This window comes from Alosa pseudoharengus, unplaced genomic scaffold, assembly GCF_046254945.1.
Source record: "Alosa pseudoharengus isolate Yale_2024_CS ecotype anadromous, Long Island Sound unplaced genomic scaffold, YU_APseudo_1.1 YU_APseudo_1.1_scf_23, whole genome shotgun sequence".
In the NCBI taxonomy this organism is placed as follows: Eukaryota; Metazoa; Chordata; class Actinopteri; order Clupeiformes; family Clupeidae; genus Alosa; species Alosa pseudoharengus.
In genome coordinates, this window is record NW_027468685.1 from 19713018 (window position 1) to 19737835 (window position 24818).

At 44.9% G+C, this 24818-nt stretch overlaps 1 protein-coding gene across 1 annotated transcript in view; it reads left to right on the forward strand.

The window, feature by feature from the left end:
* LOC143140828 (semaphorin-6D-like) overlaps positions 1–24818 on the forward strand; it is an 85630-nt gene that overhangs the window by 21375 nt on the left and 39437 nt on the right. The window contains exon 3 of the mRNA XM_076301946.1: positions 18183–18344. The gene's annotated coding sequence lies outside the window, so the exon portion shown is untranslated. The remainder of the gene's footprint in view (positions 1–18182; positions 18345–24818) is intronic.

Below are 24818 nucleotides of genomic sequence, written 5' to 3' on the forward strand. Positions count from 1 at the left end.
TTAAATTGCACTCTGTGCTATTCCAGTATGATGAAACAACATTATGAAAACAGAGGAGTTTACGTGAGAGATTCTGACTGAACCCTGCTCCTCCCCCCCACCCCCTGACAGCAAGATATATACACAGATAAAGACATGGATAGCAAAGCGGAGGTATTTGTTCCCAAAAAAATATGCCTGCTGTCAGTGAAGCAGAGGTATTTGCTCATAAAAAAGTACCAGTCCACTGAAAATCAGACAGAAATAGCATCCGTATTTTACTAATGAGATTTAAGTCTTTTTTTACTTCTCTTTCTTTGTGTGTGTGTGTGTGTGTGTGTGTGTGTACGTGTGTACGTGTGTGTGTGTGTGCTTGTCCCATTTTTTTGTGATCCTCTTTCCCCATCTTCTAACCCTCCCTATGGTTTCCCACTGCCTCATCCCATCTCTCCCCTCCTCCATCCGATCTCTCCCTCAATTTCCGCGGCCTATTCTTCTCTCCTCACTCTGCCGTCCCCACTAATTGACTCTTAGCCTCCCGCTCCGTAATTGACTTTTAATCACACTTTTACATCATGTTTTTATATTCAAATTAATCATGTCAGTTGTGGGAGAGATGAGACTCCCCCGGTTCTCTCCCCCTCTGCTATCTTTTTTTTGTACGACTATTACATCCCGCGCTCTAGCAATTTATCACTTTCGTAGCCGCTTTCCAGCAGAACATTCACTCTCAGTGCCTACTTGATAAACAACAAGCTACAAGCTATTTTTTAAATATCATATCGCTTGTAATAGGCTGCATTGCTCATGAAATGAGTGAGAAAAATGGTCGGAAAGTAATAACATAATGGACCTAACTAGAGAAGAGATGTGATTAGTCACACTTCATTGCACTCGCCGCCATATGTGTTTGGGGCTGCGCATACTTAGCTGTTTGTAATCCATCTGATCAGAATCGGTATTTTCTGAATTGAATGAGACTCTCCAGAAATGAAACATCTTGTGCAGACTTCCCTTATCTGCAGCCTCACAGAGTACCTGTTTTGCAAATCAGCTTTAGCTATCGTTGGCGTGTCTTGAGAGATTTTTTCAGTAGTAAAAATGAAGCAGTAATGAAGAAAGGTCAGAGGAGTTCCAGCCATTGCAGTGCTTCAAGCATTTGAAGTACATTAGTGCAGAGAGGGGAGGACAGTATGAGAGGCTTATCAATTGGGGAAGCTAGCCTGCAGACACAAGCCCTGTCAACTGAATTACTAATTTCCTGCATAATCTGGCTGAGGTGCTTGTTGTTGTCGAACATGTAACAGACAGGGAACAACAACAAGTTGACAGCCTTGCAGTGGGTGAAAATCCTGGGGATTCGCCGGAGCCTAGAGAGGGGGATTCAGAGACTGAGTGAGACGTCTGCAGGGCCTGCAGGGTTGGATAGATTTTCTTTGCCCTCTCGGAATGGCAACAGCACAAATAATAACATTCTGCTGCCTACATCGCACTGCACTGCTTACCATCTCTCTTGGTGCATTTTTTTTTATTATTGTTTATTTTCTTTTTTAGTCGATTATCTATGTAATTCCCTTCCTGCCAACCGTCTTTCATTAATTCATTTATCTGTCTTTTAACTCGTACAATATGCTATTTCTCCCACATATTGTATGCTTGCATGGCCTTTCTCACTTTCTGTCTCTTCCCCGTTGTCTCTGTGTGTTTTCCATTCTGCTAATTGGCTTTTGTGCATCTGTCCTCTGTCCTACTCCCCCCTCCCCCCGACCTTCTAACTCTCTTGTACGTTGTAGAAATATTTGCTTGCCACTCAAATGAGTGGTGACAAGAAACAGCGAGTAATGACTTCTGAGAGATCCAGGCTCTGGTGTTTTCCCCTCCCAACAGTAATCTTTTCGACAGGCCCCTCTGGCCACCCCCAGGGAAGTGGGACAGGGACAAAGGAGAATATGTCATAAAAGAGACACACACAACCCATTCCTCATTTAATTACACTATATATGTGTGTGTGTGCTTGTGTGTGTGTGTGTGTGTGTACACATTGAGTTTTATTCGTTGAAGATTAGCACACAGACCTTCATATGATGATATGTGATGTGTAGATTCATTCTTTATTATAGATGGCTGACATAAAATAATATAAAGCCTGACTGACCATATTCATCTAGCTGTGTCTCTACAACTCATTTTATTAAAGGAAGTAATTTCATTAGTGCAATTCATCATGCAGGACGTTTTATATATATATATATATATATATATATATATATATTTGTTTCTCCAGGGACCCACCACACACTAAAGAGGGAGGAGACTGCTTAACACATTTCTGACTGTTCCCATTAAGTTAGACTTCAGTAATTATGTCTGTGATGTGTTCTTAGCATATGAATCAGGAGTTGCGTTTTCACTAGTCATTGAGTCCACAAGGGAGTATAGTTAGGGAACATGGTCTTAGATTCAGTGAAAGAAACTTTCATCTGATGTATGGGGAACCTGATCAGTAAATTCAGTTTATACTAGAGCCAGAAAATTACCAAGGTGAAAATCATCATAAATAGTAGATGAAACGGAATAGAAAGGCATGGCTACTAAACTAGGACACTGTGGTCTTACTGAACCTTGCAGTAGCTACTCTTGTTTAAGCATAGTTTTAATTGCTTGTTTAAATGCAGTTTGTGTAAAGATAGTAAAATTATAGATTTGAGGGAGGAGGTTTGATGGTCTGGTGTTGGGGTTGCATCGTCATTTGATGTACACATAATCCCATCATCCAGGATTATGCTGCGGGGAAGATTCTTCCCTCCAATGAAACACTATACTGTTCCTCTGCCATTCACAGCCTGTCCTCTCCGATAACTGGGCTCCTTGGAACAACAGGGGGTCCCCAGCTCCGTACGCAAATCCTTTTTTAGCCATCTGCTCAGGCGAAGCTTGCGCCAAATTAATTTGTTTAAGACACTTAATTTATTTAATCTTTAAAAAGTACCCATTAGTGTCTCTACTGCCAGCCGCTCTTTGAAGCACATCAAGGAAATGAGTACACGATGCTCCGTTTATCTGAAGCAGATTGATTTGAGTGTTAAACTTTTCCTGGAGAAGTGCATCTACCTCACAGCTTACAACCACAAATCACCTGAATCACCTGAACTCCTTACCTTACCTGTGCAAAAGACGAGACTAATTAACACTGAAACACTGTTTTCACCTGAACACCTGTGCGGCATGTATATTTAACTGTAGTCCAATTACCAAGCGTTCATCTACCTGGATTTAAGGCTTAATAATTAGCCTACTCCGACTGACTCCCATTCAAGGACCGGAAAGGTCTGTCCCCGCAAAGTCTCTCTTACCTGGGCTTAAGACCCGACTAATTACCCCGCCGGAACGCTCATTCACCTGGGCTTATGGCCCATCTAATCGGCCTTAAAGCTGCCTTTCCCTCTTAGTAGTAAGACTCATTACTCTTACCCTCACCTGAACTGTGTTCAGAGACTCCTTTCGAGTGGCAGACTTTGTTCTTCCTCCATGAATGAGAGTGGAAAATGGTGTCAGAGTGTCGCGCCAGGTGTGGGTGTTATCTCTGGTGTGGTGTCTTTTGGCAGGGTGTGAGCCCACGTTACCCTCATGCAGTGGTGTCTTATCTTCACAGAGAAGCCCACATCAGACTGCAGTTCTGCAGATGCTGAAGAGCTGTCTCTCAGTGAATCTGACAAGGGCTTTAGACTGTTTTGTTAGGGAAACACATTAAGGATGCTTTAAAAAAAACATCTCCCTCTCAGATGAGAGGAAGGGCATTTTGTCAGTCTTTTCGTTACCCTCTTTTTACTGAAGGAACTGAATTGAGAGATTCAAGGTTATGTTTTCTTTTCCTAGGAAGGCCCTCAAGTGAGTGTGTAGTTTGTTTTGTGAAGCTTTTTGAGCAGAATCAGATTCTGTCCATTAATAGAGAGACGTTTGCTGCCAGTGAAGGCAAAGGCGTATTCAGTCACTGAAAGACACTCTGAATATGGTATTTTTCAATGACCCTTCACAGAGCTCTCAGTGTATTCTGTAAAGAAATTTTATCAGTGAACTGATAGACTGGCTTTCCTTTCTAGGTAAAGACTACCCCAGACAGTTTTGTGCTAGCTCAGGTCTGAGATGGTCTTTTTGAGGATAATAAATTGTGGGCTTTGATTATTAGATTTTCTGTTGGTCCAAAAGAAATGACGCCACCACAGCATTCCTCTCAATGGAAACTGATATCTGAAATTGGATTTATATGGAATTTCTAATGGGATTCTTATAGGATTTCTGGTGGGATTTTTCTAAATGGGATTTCCAGGGGCTTTGGAGAAGGATCAATAAAAGGTGTGAAAGCCAAATAATTCTCTTCATGTTTCAAATGCAGTATAGGGTTTCCTCTAATCTTTCCTTAAGAGAAAGATGTCTCTCACCCTTGTCGTATTAAGTACAGTGGATTTGGTTCAGTTTTTGAGCCTAATCACATTCCATAAGGGCGCATTTCGCTATGTTATGTGTGGTCAAGAGGTGTGATTTTTTCTTCTTTTCCTCTCTCTATCTCTCTATCGCTCTTGATCTCTAGGTGTGTGTGTGTGTGTGTGTGTGTGCCCGCCCACCCAGAGTTTGGTGTAAAATCCACTCCGTTGACCAGCTGCGGCGATGGTCCTCTGTGGTGTGACAGGATATTGTTATCATGTACTTTGAAGCTAACAAGGCTGGTTTGAGATAAGGAGCCTTGTGATGTTTGCTTGTAAAGATCATGCTTTTTCCTGGGGGCTGTTAGAAATGGGTGCTTGTGAATTTGACAAAGAGAGAGGAAGAAAGAGAGAGATAGAAATGCAACTTTTTGAGCATGCAGTGGTCTGCTTTGATGCGGCGCTTGGTTCCCCCTTGTCAAAATGTGTGAGGGAAAGGCTTTGTTCACACTTCTGTGAGGACAAAACCTCACCTCTCTCTCTCCCAATTCTGTGAGGACAAAACCTCACCTCTCTCTCTCCCAATTCTGTGAGGACAAAACCTCACCTCTCTCTCTCCCAATTCTGTGAGGACAAAACCTCACCTCTTTCACTCCCAATTCTGTGTGGTTGTGCTGTGCATACTCCTGCAGGTTATAATTTGGCTGGGGAGTTTGTGTGTGTGTGTGTGTGTGTGTGTGTGTGTGTGTGTGTGTGTGTGTGTGTGTGTGTGTGTGTGTGTGTGTGTGTGTGTGTGTGTGTGTGTGTGTGTGTGTGTGTGTGTGTGTGTGTGTGTGTGTGTGTGTGTGTGTGAGCGAGAGCTACCTATCCTCTACTGCCGAAACCAAGGAGCAAAATAAAGCCCCAGTGTTCTGGACATTCCTTTGAATTTTGTAAGACAGAGGGGGAGGAAGAACTGTCTTGAGCATATATAGAACACACACACATTCCAGAGTAGAGTAGGGAATGTTGCCTGTCAGGAGTGTCTCTTTGCGGCTGACCCATGAGTAAGTCAGCGTACCTGTCCTGGAATGTCATGTCTATGCCTCACTGATTTCAGCATGTAGCTGCAACATGCAACTGCACTGGTGTCCAGGAATGGGAGGATTGGGTTGTGTGTTGTGTAGCTTGACTGAGGGCCAAGGAAACACACCTCGCAAAGACGTATCTTGCATAAGACTCTGTTTCCGTATCCGTATCTCTCACACACACACACACACACACACACACACACACACACACACACACACACACACACACACACACACACAGAGTAGTGGTAGGGAGGGAGCTACAGATGCAGATTTTGTAAACACCACTGTTACCCTTTGGCCCCCAGTGTCAAGCTTCGAGTTGACTCAAAGCTGACCTTTGACCCATGGGAGATTTAGGCAAATCTCAGGAATTCCTTGTGTCAGTGAAGTTGTTCAGGTTGTACCACGCCCAACAGGAGACCAGTCAAGCATGTGTGGGCCTTGGCCCCAACAGACCCCCATCAGATAAAATGTGGATTTGGTCCCTGAGAGTGAGAGAGAGACAGAGAGAGAGAGAAAAAGCATGGTTACGACTAGAGGAAAAGCTGCGCTGTTGTTTTTATTTATTTATCCAGTGTTCAAACAGATCTCAAATCACGATGGCGTCGTTGGGTACAAAGTGGCATGCCTGCTGGAGGAATAGAGGCGAGAGATCTGAGAGGTTGGAGATGCGTGTTTATGTCTGTTAATGAAGAGAAATCTGACAGAGTCAAAAAGAGAGGGGTGGGGGGTATGAACATGGGAGGTAGAGAGAGATAGAGAGAGAAAGGAGAGGATGTAAGAGGTTTGGCCAAAAAAGTTTTGAAATGGAGCTTATGAGTCAGACGCAAGTCAGAATGCATCAGGGATAGAGAGAGAGGATTTAAAGGGAGAGGAGGAGGGAGAGAGGAGGGAAGAGAGGAGGAGATGAAGAGGGAGAAAGAGCAGGATGTGTTGAGACAGGAAAGGGAAAAAAGGATCATTTTGTTTATGGCAGTAGGGGACAAGTGGTGGAAAAATCAACACTCTTAAGATGAGATCTCAGCTGCGGCTTTGCTTAAAACCAACTGATTAGCCACTGAGGGTTGTTTGGCTGCACCCACATAATTCTTTCTCTACCCCTCATACGTGTGTGTCTGCCACAACACATCTGTATCACGAAAACATTTTAGGTCTTCAAAACATTTTGATATCAGGCCTGTCATAAAAAGTTCACAATCTTATCAGTGTCAGCAGCTAAAGAATTTTCATATGATTCTCCATTGTTTTACAGTGGCTCTCAATATGATGACTTAAAAGCCAACAGACACCCCTGATGACAGAGAGAATGATGGAGAATGAGAAAGAGTGAGAGTGTATCTACAGCCCATATTTATCAACAGTGACCAGTGTTTTTCCAGGTGAGCGGTGCATTGTGGGTAACCGGTTGTGCGGACAGGAGCTGGGCAAACAGGAAGCGTGTGATGACCACCGGTAGGTCCAGCCAGGGTCCAGTCCGGGAGTGTTTTTGAAGGATATCCTGTGCTGAGGAGCGAGAGGGCTGTGTGATAAGGCAGCTAGACATCAGCACACAGGGGCACCCTCGAAGGCAGATAGCATGAGAGGCCTCAGGAAGCAGTGTAAAGGCCACACAGCAGCTCTCGTCTGCTTCTCTCTCTCTCTCTCTCTCTCTCTCTCTCTCTCTCTCTCACGCACACATGTACATGTACACACACATGTACACAGACACACACACATACACACACACACACACACATACACACACACACACACACACACACACACACATACACACACACACACACACACAGACGCACACACACAGACAGACGCACACACAAACACACAAACTGCAGACTTGTCGTTTCTGATACTTGCAGACATGATGTTTCTCTAGAAATAGAGAGACAAAGAAGAAACAAAGGCAAGTACACATGGGGTAATTTGGCTGGGTAGCCACATAACCTGTTCCATTTTTTTTTGTTTGGATGATTATGGCAATTTTGCCTATAGATGATGAAAGTTCTCCAGAAAAGACATTGTTGCCCAATATCAATGGGAATGTGCCAGAACCACAGTAGAGCAACTTTTGCTCTAAACGTTGCCTTGCGCATCATCAGCTTTAGAGGAAGGGACTTGGTGAACGAGTGTCCGGATGAAAGACGGAGGAAAAACAGACAGGAAGGGGGTGTGAATGAGAAACAGACAGCACTTTTTCAATTGACCTTGTTTAGACGCGGAGACATCACAACAACGTATGACTGATGGGTGGTCTGGAAAATACTGTGAGTCTGCTGTTACTTAATGAGTGTGTGTGTGTGTGTGTGTGTGTGTGTGTGTGTGTGTGTGCTTCCTTCCCATTGTCACAATCCTTTTTTTTTTACCCAGACAAATGTGTTAAGATTTAGACGTGTTGTGACATCTCACCACTGTCTCTGGCAAGGAACACCAACAGCTTTGGGTTGCTAGGGTGGCCGAACACATCAGGCACCTACCCACCACAGCCAATTAAAACCACCACAGAATGCCAAAGGAGCCAATTACAGGCAGCCTTGTGTTCTGTGGAACCCATTAGGGCGTGTTGAGAAACATAAGGGTCGGTGATAATTGTTATGGAACTGTGACAGGAACAGATGAGACAGCTAGGAGAGAGGTCCTTAGAGACAGGGGCTGAACACCCTGTGTGTGTGTGTGTGTGTGTGTGTGTCTGTCTATGCATGTATGTGTGTGTGTTTGTGTTTAAGTGTAAGTGTGGAGCTGAGGGATTTGAGACAGATTTAGTATCTCCAGATGCTGTCTTGTGGCCTCGGACATCTTGGAATCACCTGTGGAAGATTTCTCACCCACTCGCTCTCTCTCACTCCTTCACCCCCTATTTCTTCCCCTTGCTCTCGCATTCTTTCTGTCTCGCTATCATTCCCTTCACTCATCCACTCCCTGCAAGTGGCTTATGCGTCTCAGCGTTCGGTGAGAAATTATGTATCCATTCGTTTGAGGACAGGTTGGATCAGCTCAGCATCAGTCGAATGTTGTTGGGAGCACACAAATGATGGCGCACAGCTTGTTTTGGTAAGCGGGGAAAGTGCGTGCGAACGTTCGCTCAGATTAGTCTTAATCGCTACAGCAAACATTTACTGGTAACCATTCAGAAATGTTCCCGATGGCACTGCTTGTTTGTGTTTGGAGGCCATCTTGCATGCAGATTGCGTTCTCTCTCTCACACATGTCGGCGCGGCAACCTAAAGTCACAGGCAAGAGAGGCTGATTGTGTGTGATTGAAGAGGCTTTACCTCGTGTGGAGAGTTTCATCAACTCTTTTCAGGCTTGTCTGCCCGGGGGTACTGCATGAAACCTCACACACGAGTAGACTGTACAACAGAGTATGTAAGAGTTGAGGAAGAGCTTCGAGAATGTTTTCTGGAAAATGAAATATAGAGACAATCGAAGAGGATTGATGGTGCATCTGTGTGCATTTGTTGGGCATGAAGTGCACATTCTGGATGTGTTACAAATTTGCACAGGAAAGTACACACACACACACACACACACACACACACACACACGCGCGCGCACACACACACACACACACACACACACACACACACACACACACACACACACACACACACACACACACACACACACACACACACACACACACACACGCACACGCACGCACGCACACACACACACGCACAAGCACGCACACATACACAATCAGCCCACTGAGTCACCAATGACATAGCCTCACAAATACTTCCTGTGCATCTCCCACAAAACTTGTATATAAACACATTTGTAATCAGCTGCAACAACTCCATAACCACACAAGCACTCTTCCTATCACATGCGCACGCAAACACACAAACACACAAATATATAAACACACATGCACACACACACACACACACACACATACTCAGCATAGACACACTTCAGTTATCCGTCTTATTCAATTAGCTCATTCCATCTCCTGCCATTAAGAAGAGCGCAGACAGCCGTGAGCTGGTCGCCTTCGGCAACGGCAAGTAGCCTGTAGCCACCATGGCGGCACGTCTTCAATTAGTTCTGCCTGCCTGCCTGCTCCCCCCCCCTCTCTCTCTCCTCTTTATCTCTCGTTCTCTGTTTTTTCTCTATCTCTCTCCTTCCCTCTCAAACCTGCCTCACCTCATTTGTAGCCATGTTTGACTGAACACTCAGCATTTATTTTATTACAATTCTCAAATTCAATTGTTAATGTTATATGTCTATTCTATTGTGCCTTGATCTGTTCTACCCATGTTTTATGGATTTCCAATCCACCCCCTTTCCATTTCCTGTTTTCTCTCCCATGTTTACACATGATGCACACACATATTGTGGTTGTGTGCGTACAATGAGAATTCGGGTGTAATTTAAAGAGATCACTTCCCTCCGCAGCACTAGGCTGCTTCCGAGTCAGTCTATTTCAGTTGCCGCCAGTGTAACAAGGCCGAAGGGACCAGCTCCTGCTAGTCACAACCTCATCATTATCATGCCACTGCGACTAAATGTGATTAGGGTGGAGGTCAACAGCATCTCCATGGTAAAACTGTTCACTGACTGCAAGACAGAGACAGAGAGAGAGAGCAAGAGAGAGAGCAAGAGAGAGAGCAAGAGAGAGAGCAAGAGAGAGAGAGAGAGGGAGAGTGGCGAGAAATGTATGAACATAATAGTCTCACTATTACCAGACCAAGCTCAATCTTTTAAGATTGAACATTGGTCTGGGGAGTCTGCTATGTAATTTCTACTGCACAAGAGGTGTGTTCAACGGGCATAGTTCAAATGACTGTACTCAATAGTCATTCACCAATCTGACCAACGAACCAGGTGACTACTGCAGAGCAATGTGAAAACTCCAGGCAGGAAACTAGATACACTTATGGGGTGGGGGATTGCGTTTCTTTAGAGATCCGCCGTCTTGGTTTGTATAGAAATGAATATTAAGCGACACATACACATAAAAGGGCGGAAATAGGTGACGTTCCATAGTATTTATCAGCGGTCTGCAGAAGCAGCAATGGCGTCGAGCGATTTTTGCAGGTTGTGCAAAAAAACATGGAAGTGAATGGTATTTACACCCACTCGATCGATTTGTTTGCTAACCTAAAAAAGACATTGAGCATCGCAGAGAGGTTAAAGGGAATTGGATTGATGGTTGTGAGAGAGACTTTGCCATCACTTCTCTATCGTCATTGTTTTAAACCTACCGATAGTGCGCCAGGATGAGTCAGTTTCTGAATGGTTCTGGCAAAATTGTTACAGAAGCAGCAGAGAAAGATGCACAGGTTTCCAGCCTAAGCTGCAGGTTGAAAAAAAAAAAAGCTGGCAAATCAGGCTGGGTTTACCATGTTTACAGTCGACTTAATTAGTGGACTAGAGACCTATGCTTTTGTGTCTGTCTTTAGTTAGTATATAGCTTCCTAAACCACAATGCACATACACATACTGCACACACACACACACACACACACACACACACACACACACACACACACACACACACACACACACACACACAGAGAGGTTGCAGAGTGCCCTGCAGCACCAAGCAGCTGTCAAAATACTCAACACAGGAAGTGAAAGTATTGGCCTTAAGGAGGTTTGAATTGGCTGTTTGTCTTCAATTAAAATTTCAAGCTGTTTGTCAATTACTATTGATTTTGTTGACCCACACCAGGCTTATTCCAAGCAACAGAGAGAAATAGCATTCAGTCACATTGATAGATTTGGAGGTAAACATATAACTATGTTGTTTGTCTATAATGAACTGAAGTGGACCTTGTATGCCTAATTTGTTCCATGTACACCAATTGGTGTAGTCTTTGAAAGGCAGCAAATTAGAGAGACCTTCTTACACAGAGGAACCTATGGTAGACAAAAATACAGTGGTATAAAGAGAACAAAATATGTTATGGGAAAAACACAAGATGGAGGGGAAGATAATGGTGGACGAGATGAAGGGGAGGAGAGAGTGAAGAGAAGAAAAGTGAGAGAGGGGGTGTGGGGCTAGAGAGAGAGAATGAGGGATGATGAATACAAAAGACAAGAGGAGAGAGGGAGGGAGGGAGTGGAAGCACAAAATGGACAGATTGAGTCTGGGTAAAAAAAAGAGTAGAGAGATGGAGAGAGTAAGAGCATGGTTTGCACATGTGAAGGAGGGAGGGAAAGAGAATGTGTGTGCGTGTGTGTGTGTGTGTGTGTGTGTGTGTGTGTGTGTGTGTGTGTGTGTGTGTGTCTGTGTGTGTGCGTGCGTGCGTGCGTGCGTGTGTGTGTGCGTGCGTGCGCGTGTGTGTGTGTGTGCGTGCGTGCGTGTGTGTGTGTGTGTGTGTGTGTGTGTGTGGTCTCGAGTTTGCTGGATGGGTTCACATCCATTAGTCCTGATAAATCCCTCTCTGTCATTGTCTCTCACGCTGTCCCTGCTGCTCCATTCCTCTGTATTCACACATTTTATTTTTCCTTAGTGAATTTCCATCTCTTGAATTTTTCGCTCTGGCCTGCGTAACAGACACGTGGCTATAGGCAATAGCAGTGAGTTCTTATATCAAGTATATATGCAAATTGTTTTGTGATACGTTTGTGTGCATTTCATTTTTTCACACAGAGTAATAACTGAAACCATATCATATCCTGGCAATAAGTAAGCACACACACACACACACATACACACACACACACACACACACACACACACACACACACATTTATGAGCCCCCAACCCCCAACTTCCTCCATCTCCAGACACTGCATCTAGTTATCTGTTGGGACACCATCTTGAGATTGTAGCATAATGTGCTTTTGCATGACGTGATGCATATTTGCAAGCATTTCTTAGCTTCCTTGCTCTTATTTCTGACAGTCCGTGTAATCTCCACATCTCATAACACCAACAAGCAAACAAACAACACAATTTAATGTGCTGAGGCAATGGACCAAGGATTATGAGTCATCTTTTTCACAAAGCAGATTAAAGTTGTGACCAGCGGACATGAAGAAAGATAGAACCCTATTAGGAGGCAAGAAACAATGGACGGATGGGCGTGGACCGAAGAAGTTTGTAACTTTTATGAGCCTCCAGAACAGTTAAGATGTCAAATGCCTCTTTTATCAGCTTAATCTATTAATTGAAGTGAACCTGTTTCCTTCCTGCTTCAGGGCTATTGCTTTTGTTTCCCCCCTTGTTTTATTTGAGCTGATATACAGCTCTGTGGAGTTGTGTCTCTTTAGTAATCCGCTGGCTTGTGCGTTTATCCCTCTTCCTGCCTTGCTTTTTTGGGAAGAAACGCCGCAGTGCAAAGCCTCTACGCTTAGCATTCACCTCCCATCTCATCTCTCAGGATAAAGGAAAGTAATACAGCGAGAAAAAGAAAAGAGAGAAAAAAGAAAGCAAAATAAAAATGCTTTAGGCTAATTTACCACACCTGCCAGTGAAAAAGGCAGTGTCTTACATGACAAACTGCGCTGTCCACGTGGCATGTGTTGGAGGTCTGAAGCAGAACCACCTCGGGCATTAGATCATGCTGGTGAGAGCCGGGATGCGGAATGCATGTCTCTGCATCCATAAATGCTCGTGACTGGGGAGCACATCATTGTTGCTGTGAAAGTCTGAAAGCAAAAGCCCTCAGAGACTTGTGTTGTTTTTTTTTTTTTTTTTTTTTTTAAATCATCCCTGGGTATTCTGACGCTTTGTTAGTCTGCATTATCTGGCTGGTTGGTTGGTGGTTTGCACGGTGCATTCCACTGCGATCCCATTTTAAACATCTGAATGTACTTTTTAAATAAAACACACACACACACACACACACACACACACACACACACACACACACACACACACACACACACACACACACACACTCCAATGATGGAATGTGGGAGTGTTGGAACGGTCAAAGTGTAAGCAGAGGGCAAGGACACAGAGGCACAAGAAAGGTAGGCAGGCCTGTTGGAAACCAGCTGATTTACACCTCGGCTTGTGTTTTTATGACCACTACCACCTGCCGGCATGCCCCGCCGGGCTGTTCGTCCTCCCTCACGTTTTCGCCTCCCCATCCCCTCTTCCCTCTTCTCTCCCTCACGTTCCTCCCCTCCAGGGGATGTTGGGTTCGTGACAGTGACAGCATCAGTCAAGGTTGTCAAGGGTCACGCTAACCCCCCAACCCTCCCCAGGCTGAGTCCCAACAGTAATACGATCGGAGCCTCAGGTGGCGAGAGCAGCGCCAGAGTGCTGACCCCTCGGAGAGCCGCTGTAATGCTGTAACGCCAGGGCCTCAGTCTCAGCTGGAGGAAGAGGAGGAGGAATGGGATGGAGGAAGGAGGAAGAGGGGGCGGGTGAATTGATGGGTAAAGCGATGAAGAGGCGCTGCTGATCCCAGGCTGTACAAACGTTGTGGTGGCTAGTGCCCGGTGTGTGCTTTGTGTGCTTTGTGTGCGTGTGTGCGTGTGTGCACATGGGTGCATGTGTGTTTGTGTCTTTTAAGTTATGGGATAAGTGAACAGGAGAAAAGAGAAAATGAAAGTTATTGATTGAATGTGTGTGTGTGTGTGTATGTGACTGTGTTTGTATGTATGGATGTGCAATACTGCGTGCAAGCACACACACACACACACACACACACACACACACACACACACACACACACACACACACACTAATGCGCCCTTCCCCCTGTGGACAGTAGAGAATGGATCGATGGTTCCAGCTGGAGAGCAGTGATGGCTGATTCCTCTAACACCCCGCTAAAGCTCTGCAGCCAACCCACCTGTTACCAAGGGCATAGAACTGACAGTGAGATCGCAACAACAACACCCTTCCTTCCCACACACACACACACACACTCACACTCCCACTCACACACACACATCCCAAACTCCACACTCTTTCATCACCACTCTCAAACACAAATTGAATACACCACGCCTCGCAAAAGTTAGCTTTGATATTTTAGCTTAATGCAGCAAAATGAACATCGCAGTACAGCGCAGCAGCCACTGGCTGAAAGTCAAAGCGTGATGTAGAGCAGCTCAGGCCTTGCTTCCACCCCTGGCTGTTCCTTTTTCGTCTTTGGAAAGCCAGAAGTGAATGAATCACCATTTAATCACGGACAGTTCGCCCAGCGCCAGAGCCGCCCAGCCAGACACGCAGCCAGGAGGTGGAAGAAGGTGCTTTGCTTTCGAGGTGGAGTGAGGTGATGAGTCTTCGTAATCAGAGCACGAGCACTTGTCACCTCTGTAATCAGCGGTCGCATCGACCAGACTCACCAGGGGGAAGGCTGCAGACGTAGTTTAATAGCAGCCTTGTGCCAGTTGATCCATATGTCATTATAACCGCATAAGTGTCTGAGCTAAAGGTCGTTCGGTATCTCCTTGAACGTGACTCACATACCTATGAGGAGCAGATTGGCCACTTAGTCATCCCACACCTTGCATCTTACAGTGGCTTCACTGTAAATATACAGTATATGATAAATTAATAAATAAATAAATATAAGTTCCTGAAAGCTTGTCCACAGGTTTTAACAATCAGGTCATAATGCTGGAACGGATTCAGTTTTGTGCTTTTGGTCTGTCCATTTCCTCTGCTCCTCTCATCCTGAACAGCAACCTGCTCACTGCATGTCTCTCCTCCACCAAAGCACATCCATCACTCTCTCTTTTCTCATCTGCAGTGGCCATCAGTCACTCTGTAATTCAGCCCTGGCCTTCTACTGACCTAGTCGGCCTTAACCTAATAAGCTATAGGCACTACCAGTCTGATTCTTTATTTTTTCTAGCTACTGATTCAATTTAGCTGTTGCCCAAATGTTCTTCTGGCTCCTTGGTTTGACTTTTGCTCTGAATTCTTGTCCTTCGTTGGATGTTTATCACTAGTGTTGGTGGGTATTGGCTGCGTCTGAACATTTTTCTTATTCATTTTAGTTACTCAGCACTCCATATTCCATGTTATGCTAACAGTTTATTGACTTGTCTTGCTTAGTGTTTATATTATTAGAATCTCTACGTACAAAAACATATCATCATGGACACTCTTGCCAGCACACAGTCAAAACACTGACAGCACAAACGCTCCCAGACAATTGAACAAAATGCACACGTCCATGCACATGCGAGGGGCATATTATCCTAACTTTGTGTGACAGACTGAGACATGCATGGTCTCACTCACACACACACGGAAACCCACACGCATGTGCACTCTCTCACACATCCACATCCCCCCTCTCTCTCTCACACACACACACACACACACACCGACACATGCACACACACACACACACACAGAGAGAGAGAGAAAATGCACGCACAAACACACACTGACATCTCTGTGACATGTGGATGCCTGGTTGCTGAGTGGAACCGACTTGCATGGCTAGCAGCAGCTATCTCGCAGGCTCCCACAGGCTCTCATGCACTGCCACTAGCCCCCTGCTGTAGATGATTTTAGCTGCGGACAAGGTAGAAATGAGATGTGCAAAAAACATGACTCTGTCACGCAATGCATTTGTTCCTAGGGAAATGGCTTGTCTAGCTTCAGTTAGTGGGCAGAACAGGATTCCCATTGATTTCAGTCCTCTTTGTGCTGAATCCATAAGGCATCGTGCCGCAAGGTATGATTCTGTTGTTTCACATGAGTAAAGGCATACGAAACACTGGCAGAATGAACAGTAACAATTTAGGAAGCACATGAAGGAGGCTTGTTGATAAAATATGCAAAGTGGTTGATCCTTTCATTCTGCCCATTGCCCAATTTGACGAACCGTTAACCAAACACCTCCTCTATTGATCCCCTGGTCAGATGGATGGTGAATTGGTCACTCTATTCATTACGCTCTATCCATAACTCACTGGTCCTTCAAACCATTGGACAAGAGTCTGATCATCCCACAAGTTCGTTAATCACTAGCGTGGTCGATAGCTATCGGACAGCGCTCTATGGAGTGCCTTTTTAAGTAATCGAGAAGATGTTGCTCCGCAGTCTGAGGGAGACAAATGGATAGTGTCTAACGATGGAAAACCGGACCGCTTGCCGGATGAATGATGCCAATGACATAATCAGAATGCAGGCAGGGATCCAGCAGCCAGGCTGACAGCGGAAGAAGATAAAGTGGTAAAGTAAACAGAAAAGTAATAATTACAAGGATTACCGCAGCATGAGCAATGCGCATCACCCAATGCGATTAAACTGACAAAAGCAGACATACAGCTCCAGGGAGCAGGCCAAAATGTGATGAGGTGATGGTTGATAACATTGTTTTGCACCCGAAACAGAGAGCATTACAGGAAGGCCAGATTCACCATCAGCACTGCGAGAAATAATAGAGGATGAAAACATGATGGAATTAGGAGCAATCACCAGGGTCAAGGTCAGAGAGTCATCACAGGGAAAAGCTGTTGTGTCGTCTGTTTCGTGTGTGGTTGCTAGCAAAAAAAAGGTTGTTTTCATTTTTTTGTCTCATCTCTGATACTGTGGATTGTCATGTTATCTAGCTTCACCGTGTTTTTTTATGTTTATTCTATGGCGTATCAAGCCTTCATCTTTGACAGGATAGTGTACAGCAGACAATAAAAGAGTTCGGGAAGAGATAGGGAGGAGGACTCAGGGGTCCAGGTCCTCTTGGACACTCTGGCTTGCATGCTGTGGTATGCTTGGCCATTCCATTAAGCACCACTGTGCTTTTTGTTGCTGGAATAATTGATTCAATTTCAACAATAATTACAGTCCATGTTAATAAGGCGGATGAAAAGGAATACGCTTTTGAAAATGTGAGACTCTTTTACACCCTCCAGGGCATTACTTTTGCACACATGGTCACAAAGCAGATTTGGAACTGGTGCTCAAGAAGTGCAAGCCTTAGGAAAAGGTTTTTGCAGAGACTTGCCCCTATATTTAACTGTCATAACCATTTCTGGACTGTTGGGGATTTTTTTTGTGTGTTTTGGACAGTGTGAAAATGCCTCAAGCTCAGCCTCTGCTTTCAGAACCTGGGACTGAATTGTTACTCTCGGCTTTGGTCTTTTTTCCCCTGGATTTTGTGCGCACTTAAGATTTTTTGACCAAGCACCCATCACTCTCATTGTACCAATATGTCTGCGGGTATTGCATTAGGGGCCTGCCTCCCTCGAACACAGTCACAAGCCTCAAATCAGAGAAGAGGGCACTCATCCAGGCCACTGACAGGGAAAGGGAGAGGATTCAGTCTCAGATTCATTTGTAGTACATAAAGTACAATTACAAATGCTTTTATCATTTTTTTTTCATTGTTCACTGTTCAGCCCAGACAGCATAATAGACCTTGCCAGAATAACAAGCATCCCTGTAGGTTATGTCTACTCAATAGTTCCTGCAGGTTTCCAGATCAGTGTTGTCGGGTCACTGCACTAATCACAACGCTAATTTGCATCTGGTTCTATGTTAGTGTTTCAATAACAACATCTGTAGTGTTGCCAGGAATCTTGCCTGTGGTTGTGTTGCTTGGGATGGTGAAACTCTGCTCCAAGTGCAAACACACACACACAAATATTTAGCCGCTCAAGTGCTCTCAGTCATTCACTCTTTCAAATAAGACATCCTCCCACACATGCATCTGCCTGCAGCTGCAGTCAGTGGGAAGTCGGTACATTTGTTTGGGCACAGGAAGAAGCTGTGTGTACATGCAAGAGCAGTGTTGGGGGAAAGATGAAAATAATCTCTCTTCTCTTTTTTTCTTGATAGGAAATGGCAAAGTATCAACCTGAGGGGGTTTAAGCCCCCCCCCCCCCCCCATCTTCCCTTAACCAAATGCCTCATTCTCTTCATCGCCTCATGGACCTTGAGACCTAGAGGGCGGAGCTTTTGATTGGAAGTCTCATCCATCCATCTCTGGGGACACAATTGGTGAGCGTGATAGATACTGCCCCACTCTCCCTGCCTCCTTGGCTGTCTGCATGTAACAACTCATTGGTTTGCTTCCTTTACATTCAGTCGAGCAGGGGACAGCCCCTCCTCCCCCCACCCCAAAGAAAAAGATCCTCGGTGTTCTTGCCAAAGACCGATGATTTATTTGCCATTTTAGCTAAGTGCTGTTTTGCATCAACAGCAATATACCATGTTGCCGTCACAAGTGTTAACATCAGGCATCATCAGTATTAGCAGTGGCAGCCGTTTGGCAGGCCCGTAGCAACAGTGCTCTAATCCACATACCAACCCCCCCCCCCCCCCCTCCGGTTCGGGCTCACCCAGACAACAGCCGACTTTGGGACGGACTGGGGCCGGTTCTAACACTTACTCGGAACAGAGGCAGATCCGCTCCAGAGTCAGGCGCCACCAGGGAAGGATGGTAATAAAGAGTAAAGGTTGTGTTCTCCTCCTCCTCTTCCTCTCCCTCCTCCTACTCTATCAGTGATGCCCCTGTGCTTTGTAATTCTACTCAGACACTGTTGTTCTGGGAGGAGTAATGCTGCTGCCAGTGTCACAGTCCTGATGCACTATTTCTCAGTGGTAGCAGCGGTACCGCAAGCTGAATTGGGCTCGCACACTCCGCTTTTTACTAATAGTATTGAGGCAGGGCACTTTAAAGTAGCAATGTGATACTTCTAAGCCAAACATCAATCTGTGTGAAAAAACCCACTGAAATGTCTGTCTCCATTTGGAAAAATCTGGCATTTATAACACAGTAACTGGATCAACAGTCTATGCCCATTTTGTGGCATAATTCAGGGTTAAGCACCTCAAGGTTATACAATTTATGCACGTAGTCACTTAAGATAAGAGTATTTGCTGAATAATAAATACATGAATAAATTAATATGGATCCTATGCATTAGCAGAGAAGTCTATTGAAGGGTCTGTTTGAGGAAAGAGATAGTTAAAGACAGAGAGGGATGTCTCATCAGAAGTGGTATTCAATAAGACAGGTGCAAGACAGTAAGACAGTATAATGGGATGAGTATAGGAGAAGTCTTTTGATGCGGCATGGAACAATTGTGAGGGTGCTTTTGTTGGCAAGGCAACGGAAGGTACTGACAGGTCACCTTATTCTGTCAGAGCCAAGTCTATTTAACACTGTTGGTCAGGCATATCACATTAAATATAAAGGAGCCTTTGTGTGTGTGACCACCACCAAATTCAGAATGCCCATGCTTTATTTTATTATCTCGTAGTTTTATATGTCATGATTTGGAAGTAACAGTTATATTTATTAGAAGTAGAAGTTATATTTATTTAATCAACTTGACATATTAAATTCTAGGCTAGGAGAGTTGGATGAAATGAACAATTAAATTAAATGATTTTGCAAATGTGGTTACACGTTGATAACCATTTAGATTTCTTTACAATTTAATTTACATGTAGATTTGAAATGTACAGTTAGATAGTACCTGTATATTAAAAACCTGGTCATGGTCCACATATATGGCAATGTTTCAGTGTCTGCCTGTGGATTTTGCATGTTGGCCGGAAGTGCTTGCGCCATCCTGCTACAGAGGTGACACCAAATCGATCTTGCAGACTTGGCTTTTTTTTTTTTTGGGCGGCAAACCTGACAAAGGCAATCAATGATCACTGTGGTCAAGCCACAGGAAATGTCACTTGGCCAGCCGCATGAATGGCCGTCAAGATTTAACATATCGATCCCCCAACCCACCGGTTCCCCCTCAACCCTATGGCCTGACAGTGGGTGCATGTGGCCTCTGGTGTACTTTAAATGGCTCTGACTAGAGCTACACTTGGGTACTTGTTCAGTTTCTTCACAAACCTCTTGCACATCTCACCCTACCACACACACATACATACATTACACACACACACACACATACACAGACACACACACACCTAAATTAAACATATAATTACTGTTCCCAAGCAGGATTGTCCTTCTGATTAACAATAGGTTGCTTTCATTATGGTCTACTAACTACTTTATTTTTCCAAGACCGAGCAAGAGAGCAATCACACAGCTGTTGAGAAGATTGTTGATTGAAGCAATCAAAGGGTTCACATTTCACAACCTAAGATGTCTAGATTTTTTTTTTTGCTCTTTTCTAAAGGCCCTTGCTCTGCTTCGAAAGACCTCTGACATGCTTTTAAAGAGATGAGTTCACTTCACTTATTCAAGTGGCTCCCTATTGATCTTGAAGCAGCAGCAGCAGCCTTAACTGTCATCAGGTAATAGCCCCCTGTGTGAGGCTCTGAAGGTTAAGAAGCTGAGACTGTCGATAGGTCTGTTCAAATCAAAGTCGAAGGGATGAGTGACAGAAGGAGCAGGAGAGGAAAAAAAACAAGAAGAAGTGACAGAAGATGTCGAAGAAGACAATGAAGAAGAAAACAACGACAGGGATGAAGTAGAAAGGAAAAGATGAAGTGGAAAGGAAATCAGGATTGGAGAGTGCTAAACCAGGGACACTGATTGAGTTTGAGAGGCAAGATCAAAGAAAGGGAAAAAAGGTGTAAAAGGAATTACTCTTTGTCCATTATTCCAGTGCCAGTAGCCCAATGGCGATCGATTACCCTAGCAGTAGTAGGATCTGGGGATGGATTAAGGCCATCAGGACCTCACACATCTACAAGGATGTTGTGCTCCTTGCGCGACTCCCCCGCCATTTTCTCTCTTGACGTGCTGCCATGGCTATTTTTACCCAAACTGCATCTGCCAATGGGCACTCCGTTGATTGTTCATCTCGACCCTCTGTTGCATCACCTTTGTTTCTCTCCATCAGGTCTTCAGCTTTTTTTTGTTTTCTTGTTCTAGATCTTTTGTTACTTCATCCTTGTGAGATGGCTTTAATGCAACCCTCATTATCCTCGGCAGACAAAGATAGTTGTGGGAGAAAATAACGTGGAACTTTGTTGAACTTTGAAGATGTTATGGGGAAAAAATGGGCGAATACGTCATTGTCAGCTGGGAGAAGAATTAATCGTCTGCTTTCTGTGGAGCAGTAGGGGGAATGTGAGAGGAATTGGGGGATTTTGCACGCAGACAATCCCTTGTGGACCAGTCTGTAGCGGATGAATAATATACCGGCATGGGAGACGCTGCTCAGCAGAACAGTAAACACGAGACAAAACACAGTCAGAAAAAACATTTTCTCCGTCTCCGGTTTCCTCAGAAACATAGGAATTTATTTATGAGCGTGCAAATTGTACAGAAGCAAAGCAAACACCTGTTTGTGCTGTTTTTTTGTTTATCTCGCTGTCCTTGTAGCCCCCATGTTATAGGTCTAATAAGCAAAAAAAAAAAAAACACTCACAGATGCATTATGTTGTCCAACACCTCTAATGCATGCCCACTCAAAAACACTCATGCATCTAAATTGGCTATGTCATAAGCTTATCAGTAATATTCCTCTCCATATGTTTTGAGTTCCAGTAATTATTAAGCCTTTCAAAGACAGAGATGGATAACCCCCATATTAGAGCCCTTAAAACATGAAAGCTGAATTAGACAACTGTGTTATGGAACACCACAACACATTCTATCCTATTGATCTGCCTCTTACCAATCCAAGGGTAATGCATCCCTTACTCCCATAATGCCTTGATCTAATCTGTAGTTCTTGTACCCTATACTGTCCTTTTGTTGTCTTTGCGCTTTCCTGTTATTATATATTGTATAGCTATCATGTTATCATACCGTAAATCTCTTCCTTATGCCCTTACATGCTGCCATGCATACTGAGTTTTATTATTGTTTTCACAAGATGGAAGGAATTCTTTTTTGAGCCGAGTGGTAACACACAATAGATGCACAGTGGCCATTTTGGGCTCTATGAGTACTCAATTATGTTGTTAGGGTACTGTGCGTCAACAGAAGACAGACAATTAAAGAACACCCATCTTTCTCTTTCACACTCCCTCTCTTTCTCGTGTGTCCACTGAGTCGGCACACACGCACACACATACACACACAGTGAGAGAGAGAGAGAGAGAGAAAGAAAGCGAGAAAGAGAAAAAAGTCTGCCATTCTCTCATGAGCAGAGTAATGAGAACCTCAGACCTAACGAGTTCAGTACATTTATCACGCGCCTCCATCTAATGGTTTCTACGCCAAGGCTGAACATGCATCTAGCCAGACAAATAGGGCTGTTTGTCTCCAGAGGCCTCTGACAGGTGTGTGTGTGGGGGTGGGGGGGGGGGGGTTGCGGGTGAGAGTGAGTGTCTGTGTCTGTGCATGCACGCTTATGTGTGCGAATTGAGGGGTGGGCGCTAAAAACAAATCTGTTGTCACTGTTGATTATTCCTTCCCTTGTTCTCTCTATCTCCCTCCCTGTTATTTTGCCCTCTTTTACCTCCCTCCTTCCTCATTCCCCAACTCCCTTCATCTTCATCTGTCTTCATTTCACTCTGTGTTCACCTTCTCTCCCTCTCTCTCTTTCTCCTTCTCTTCTATTCTCATCTTCTCTCTCCACCATTTCTCATCCTCTGGCCCTCTTGTCTTCATCTCTCTTCCCTCCATCTTCTCCACCTTCTTGTGCTCCATGACCCTCACATCTCTCCATCATACTCTCTCTCTCTTTTTTTTTTCTTTCCCTCACTCACTTCTCTCTCTTCCGTCACTTTGTGGCGGCAGCGTCTGCAGTGTGTCCTTCAGTGTGACACCCAGAGCAGTGTGAATGATGACTGCAGGGATAAGCTGTCGTGATGAAAGCTTATTCTGCGTATTCCCGCTTTTCCCCCCTCCCTCTATCTGATTCACGGCCTCATGCGCTCTGCCTTGTCGTGCCTCCGTTTCCCACTTACTCTCTCTCTCTCTCTCTCTCTCTCTCTCTCTCTCTCTCTCTCTCTCTCTCCAACTCTTTAACCGTCTTTCTTTCACATTATCACTCGTTTCGCCAGTGTGTGATCACCCGCTCTTTGTATTCCGAACAAGCGCAAGAAGGATGGAAATGATCCCGGAAACAAGGTAGGGGGGGGGGATTCGATTCCTATCCCAACAGCGGGGCCTGGCTGTTGCCGTTGCGCTGTTCTCCTTGAACATGCTTCTTTTTTTTTTTCTTTCTTCTCCCGTATCATCTGGAGATGAAAAGCGTCGAGGCGACAGGAGTGAATAGAGCGAATAGAGCCTCGGGATGCTGCGTCAGCAGGTTTTGAGATACAGTGGCTTTTGTTGTTCACCTCAGGTACTGAGGCTGTCACTGAGCAGTGACAAACAATATGGCTGAGGTCGCGACCGTCCCCCTTGTGTCCCTTGTCTGTCGGGGTGTGCCACTGGTGCGGTCAGACACGGCAGCCACATACATTGACCTCTGTGTGGGGCGGGTTAATAGTGTTTAAGCTGCAGCAATCTGGTGGTCAGCAGACACACTGATTGAGAGGCTGATTGGTGACTTGGGGTGTGTGTGTGTGTGTGTGTGTGTGTGTGTATGCGTGTGTGTGTGTTTGATTGAATAGCTGCACCACTCCTCCTCCCCACACACACACACACACACACACACACACACACACACACACACACACACACACACACACACACACACAAACAGGTTAACATAAAAACAGTATACACAAACTCATACAAAGCCACATCAGAAATGTTTACAGCATGAATGGGAGACAAGGCCAACTGTGGAGTACTGTGTGGGATATTGGGACGATAAATCACAATTTCCGGTGGTGTGTGCATTCAAGCTGACATCATCACACTGGCTTTCAGATCCTCCCTCCTCTCTTCCCCCTCTTCCTCTCTTCCCTCCACCTCCCTGCCCCCTCCAGCCCAGTGCTCTCATGGAAGACCTGGTCAAGCCACTGCCCTTTGTCAGGAAAACGACAAGCCAGCACAAAATATGAACCCACCTTAAAGACGCTGAGCTGCAAGGTTTTTCCCCCCTTTTCCTTTTTTTCCTGTTTTTCTTTTTTTTTTAACACAAAGCCCCCCTCTAACCTTCACTCCTCCTCAAGTTTCCGCTCTAATCAGTCATTCCTCTCCTCTGTGTGTGGGGGTGGGGGGATGGGGGTTAGTGGTGCGGTGACGCATATGTGCTAAAGGCACAGAGCAGTTTTTTGGCAATCACATTTTTTTTTTTCAAGCCTTCTGCTCTTAGTCTCCGCCACCACCACCACTGCCGCTGTTGCAGTCAGTCAGACAGGCTCTGGAGCTCGGGCCAATTTTCTCACACTCCACCGGCACCTTGCTCCCAGAACTCCAGCACTCATGCATGCATAAACCATGTCTGCTGGTTGCAGCGCACTGTATGCCCACTTGATCCACAATTATGTGGGCAAATTTGTACAATTTGAATAGTGTTATTCTCCCTCGCACAGAAACACCTTGGCAGTGATGACCTGCAGGACTTAGTTGCACTCAAAAATCCTCATTTATTCTGTCAACTTGACTCATTTCCCAGACTGTTTCAGTAACTTAAATGTTTATGT